Source organism: Chrysoperla carnea, chromosome 5, assembly GCF_905475395.1.
Source record: "Chrysoperla carnea chromosome 5, inChrCarn1.1, whole genome shotgun sequence".
Taxonomy (NCBI): domain Eukaryota; kingdom Metazoa; phylum Arthropoda; class Insecta; order Neuroptera; family Chrysopidae; genus Chrysoperla; species Chrysoperla carnea.
The window spans coordinates 4,990,302-4,996,436 of NC_058341.1; positions in this window are offsets into that span (position 1 = coordinate 4,990,302).

Below are 6,135 nucleotides of genomic sequence, written 5' to 3' on the forward strand. Positions count from 1 at the left end.
AAGGCGCACATCAAGCAACAATGAATTGTATTCACTTTACTTTTTGATACTTGCCTATTTTCGTTGTTGTTTAATGTCGAGTTCGCATTCGTACCTGACCGCAGAATTATATCGAGTTTTGAAGTTTTTAGGCCTGTTCAAAAGCCCATATAAATATACAATTTTTTTTCATTCTGCTCATTACTACCCAAAGTTTACGAAAATTAGATTCATTTAAACTTCCATTGCAATTTAGGCATTGCAAAATATTAGTCTTACAATTATTATTTATAATTTTGTATTTTAAAAATTGTAGGGTTGATTTCTTGAAAACGATAGATCTAATCGTATTTTAACTGGCGAAATGAGTTTTGGCAGGGTTCATATACGATTTTTTAAGGGGTACCCCTTTGGAAAGATTACCTTCATCAAATCTCTAGAAGGTAGATAAAATGAAACAAAGAATTTTCGGTAAATATTATTATGGACTTATAGGATTTGAATATTTGATCTAGCTTAGAACTTCGTTACATAATTCTGTGACGCTTTGCTTTGCTTGTACTTGAATTTTAATATTTATGATCAGACATAAAAAGTTCCGTATTTATTAAATACGGAAAAAGATAATTTTTGTTTTCAATGAACAGAGAAGACCTTCTAACAAAAATGTATGCTATAATTTAATAGGTCATTTAATTTAAAGTTTTTTTTTTAAGTGAATTTCCGAAAGATTTAGAGCTATTGCTTTTGCACTGATAATGGAATTTTGAAAAAATTTCTTCAAATGTTCATCGATCCTATCCAATAGATGTCAAAAATGACCATCGTTAAAATTTATATATATATATATATATTTATGACCGATTGAGATATATATTGAATTTTTTCAAAATAATAAATATTTTTGTATTTTTTGATCAGTTTTAAGTAAAAAAAAATACTCGTGTGATTTTTCTCTAGACGCTTAGTTTCGGAAATACCAATCTTTGAAAAATTAAAAATTCAATTTTAAGAAAAATGTGTTATTTTTTCACCAATCTCTGAGGGAATTCGCTTAGCTAACGCAGCTCTTGCGCTATGAACATTTTTATAATTGCGACAAGGTTAGAAAGTGAAAATTTATCACCTTATCACTGTAAAAAATAATAAAATAGAAAGTACAAGGATTTTCTTACAATATGTGTAATTTTAAATGCTTCAAATAAGAAAATTTATACAGAGTGTTTAGTAGAAAAATGATTTGTTGTTTGCCAGTTCCATTAGTAAATATTCAAAGGTTTTGTAAGTAAATTATTATACAAGATGGGGCTCAATAATCGTGGTATTACATAACAATAACTTTTAATACATATTGTTAGCTTGAAACATAATATACATTCTAGACAGATTATACAATGAATTCAATCTTGAAAAATTTGTTTATTTCTAGAAAATTTTTTTTAGCCATGTCCTAGAAAAATAGAACATTTAACAAAAATATGTAGATTTTTATGAAATTTATTAATTATTGACATGTTTTGATTGAATAATTTATAAATGAATAAACGCATATTGGACCACATCAGTTACATTTAAAAGACGTATATTGATTGATTGTAAACAATGTTCACGCATACTATGCATGATTGATTGATTATTGATTGCATATTATTCGGAGTTCTACTTATTTGATTAATTCATTTGCATTTTTTTTTAAATGTTTTAATTAATAATATGAAAACATAAAAACTAGTTTCTTTTATTTTTGTGGATTTTATCTTGTGAAACTTTATTTAAGAATTATTGACTTATACAAGCAATTTTCTAATACTGAAGTCTTTCCGGACCGGAGGCTAATTATAGCCAAGAGTAGCACAATTTGGTCACGAATTTTTAAAAAATATAAATAAAGATAAAGCTCAGTTTATAAGGCAATTTTGACCCAAAAAATGCAAAAATCTCTTTCATTTGGCGATTGAATCCATAACTTTTGAGAAAATCACATTTTGTATAGAATTTTTTACGATATATCAAAAACTATGCATCCAATCGCTAAATGAATGCGATTTTTGAACTTTTTGGGTCAAAATTACCTAATATACTGAATTTTATCGAAATCGGAAACAGCAAATTTTTGCCGATTTTTTTGATTTTTTCTAAGGGGTACCCCTTCAGAAATTTCCAAAAAATCGAAATAAATTTTTCGCTTCTGATTTCGATAAAACTCAGTTTATAAGGTAATATTGACCCAAAAAATACAAAAATCGGGTTCATTTGGCGATTGGATCCATAGTTTCTGAGAAAATCACATTTTGTATTGAATTTTGGACGATATATCAAAAACTATGCATCCAATCGCTAAATGAACGCTATTTTTGAACTTTTTGGGTCAAAATTACCTAATATACTGAGTTTTATCGAATTTGGAAACATCAAATTTTTGCCGATTTTTTCGATTTTTTCTAAGGGGTACCCCTTCAAAAATTTCCAAAAAATCGAGATAAATTTTTCGTCCTCTGATTTCGATAAAACTCAGTTTATAAGGTAATATTGACCCAAAAAATTCAAAAATCAGGTTCATTTGGCGATTAGATCCATAATTTCTGAGAAAATAACATTTTGTATATAATTTTGGACGATATATAAAAAACTATGCATCCAATCAATAAATGAATGCGAATTTTGAGCTTTTTGGGTCAAAATCCCTTAAAATACTGGGTTTTAACGAAATCGGTTTGAGCCATTTATTAATTATTCTAATTTATAAAATACCTCAAAAACTTCGATTGTCATTTAAAAAATTACATAATTTTCATGAATTTTTGCATATCACTTCCAGAAAAAAAAGGAATTTTCCTTTACAGAGTGATTTTTAATGATTGACACATACACGGAATGAATTTCAAATGTTAGTTTAACAAAACTAAAATCATTCTTTGCCAATCACTTTGTATATTTCCAAAGTTAAAATATCAAAATAATTAAAATTATATAATAATAAATAGGATACATGATTCGTACTACAATTACTAGAAATTTCTCAACATATCCGATATGTTTTTTTCAATAACCCTGATGCAGTTATTTAATTTAACAAAACTTTCCTTCCCATAACACTGTCAAGTGCGTATAAGTATACCCCCCTTTATTGATTCGAATAAATAATAATAAATAAATTAAATAATTTGACTTGTTGAATAGTTTTATCAATAATTCATTCAATACTAGAAATTTCTGATATTCGTCGTATCCATGCTTTAAGAATCATGTGAACTATTGAAAGTTATTCGGCTGTCACGTTTGTAAGTCAACTATTAAAGTAGGCAATTTGTATGACGTATATGTAATAAAATTCACTAAAAATATCGTAAAATTCTCGAAAGGTAATGTTTTTTTTTTTTTTTTTTTTTTTTTTTTCATAAATATGTATTAATACTTCATCCTTTCAGTCTTTCTTCATAAAATTGGTGCTAAAAACTTCGAAAAACGCATTATTTTGCCCTTGTATCGTGTACTTAATGCGTAGAATGTTCATAATGCCCAGCCACTCAATTGTCCAAAGTACCCAGTGGAAAAAAGGACCTGAGTACAGGCAAGTAACAGTCTCAGTTATAGAAATCCACGAGGAAAAAGTCAGTCTCTCTTGTAGATGTCCCTGTTTCTCATTTTTAGAGATTTTAGAGGATTAAAATGATGGGACTTACATTTACTTTCATTTTCTGGGTTTCTCACTTATCCAGGTCTTCCACATCTAGGTTAGATTAGGTTAGAGTGGCTGTCCTGGGGTGGGACACACTGAGACCATTGGGTCCGTTGTCATACCGTAAAAGGGTTGGCCCATCTCCGGCCACTACTCCATGAACCATTTGAAGTTGTTTAAGAATAGCAGGAGGACTTTGACATCGATTGACTTTAGGTCGGAGAGGTCGTCAAAGAGAGGCTGGCTCAAGTAAGTCCATTTCTTCATGACAAGAGCTGGGCAGTGACAGAGAATATGAGACATTATCTGCTCCCCTTCACCACTGTGACATCTCCTGCAGTAGTCGTGATACACTGCCAGGTCTAAGCGTTCAACATGCTTGCCGCCGCGATATTATTGATCTTGTGAGTCAAGTCTAAAATAAATTTTTTACTACTAAATCAAAAGCATACTTTTCTAATCACTATTATTGCTATTTTTTTATTTAACTAATTAATTTTAATTTATGTATTTATATGAAAAAAATGTTTCCATAATTAAGATCGCTGATCGTGTCATAGCAGTAATTCCAAGAAATCATTCAGTAAATTGCATGAACTTTAGACTTTAATTTTCATATTTAGAAAATCCAAGCAATTATTTAATTACAGTATGATGCTGTTTTATATAAATAAAATTTTTTTTATCGAAACGGGTCGTTTTGAAAATTTTGAACTTTAATAAAAATTATCTGATATACTTATTTTATTTAATGCTTAGTCATATTTTAAAACGATCCATTGTGAATATGATTTTAAAAGAAAGATCAATAACGTTATGATAATTGGATTCTTAATATTAGTCATTAAGTGTTCGATTCTCAGTGGCGTAACGAGCTTAACTCGCGTTCAGGGCACAATAACTTTTTAGCGCCCCTTCATTCGAAAACCATATCATATTAAATGTAAAATATACTCGCAAATTAATAAATAAATAAAGTAAAATAAATTAAAGTCATAGGCTCAAGCTATGCTTTAAATTTGTAGACAAAAATGTAGTTAAGGATGTATGAGCATGACAACAATGTTTGATTTAAAGGCTCAAAATTTGTTTGTAGGTAGTCTTTTACTCAAAGAATATGTGGTTAAAATTTCAGCTTAGGTATCCGGGCAAATTTTTAAGAAAAAAGTCATTAAAAATCGATATAAAATACATTGGCTCTTATGGAGGAATCTCAAAAAAAGACATATTTTGGAAGTTTTTGATAATTTTCATTTGGAATGAATGAAAACAAATTTAAAAAAAACTTTTTAATAGAAAGTAAACATATTAGCAATGAATTAGAAAAGAAAAAAACTAAGTGTCACCAACCATATAAGGGATGTAAGAGCAGGGTAGATTAAGGGTTGAAATTATTTTTATCTTATTTTCAACTTTGATGATGAATTTTGCTATAACTTCATGAATGTAGACGAAAAATATGAATAAAATTTTTCGATATGTGTCTTGGTTTTCGAAATATCGAAAGCTAAATAATTAAACAAAATTTTCAATTTTCGATATTTTGAAAATTAAGCCAGATATCGAAAAATTTTATTCTTACTTTTGGTCTTATATCGTCAAGTAATAATATAAATTTATCATCAAAATTGAAAATATCTATTTTTAAATTTGTACTCCCACTACCATGCTCATACATCCTTAAGAAAACAAGACTAGATTTTGAAATGTATATATGATCATCTAGAACTAGTTCAAAAGATACCTATTATTTTACGCATTTTACGAAGTCTTCTTACACGTATTGTAGTATCAATATCCCATTAATCTAACAAATAATTTGACTGGAATATCCAGATCAGAATCCCAAACCATGATTTAAATACCACAGTCAATACCGGGAAATATTCTTTGACATTATTTTGGAAGTTTCGTGAATTTTTCTTTCGAAACTATAAACATATGATTATAGATGATTAAAATTAAGTTAAACTCGAACTATCATAGTGAATGAAATCAATAGAAAGAAGACCATCATGGAATTTTTTCAAATTTTATGCATGATGTAAGAAATTTAATAAATTATAATAAAAAGTTGATTATCTTGTATTCAATATAAATTTATAACAACATATAATAGCAAAATAAATTGATGATTGTTTACAAATTTTGTTATTTCTCCGTTTTTTTTTTTTCAATTTTCTAATAGAAAATTATTGTTTCCACACTGAAAATAGAAATGATACAATTAAAGATGTTGACAAAAATCTACCAGTTTAAGGAAAATGTGATAAACCGCTTGTATTTTGCTAAATTTTTTAGGTGTCAAATATCATGTGGCGGAAATGTTTCTATTTGTTAATAAACAATAAATTGTTAATTCGATGGAATGATTAATGTTAAAGTTCACTTACAAAATTAATAAATAGGCAACTTGAATAACGCATACGTTGTACATGTATAATAGTTTTCGATAATTTGACAAACACTTAACATTT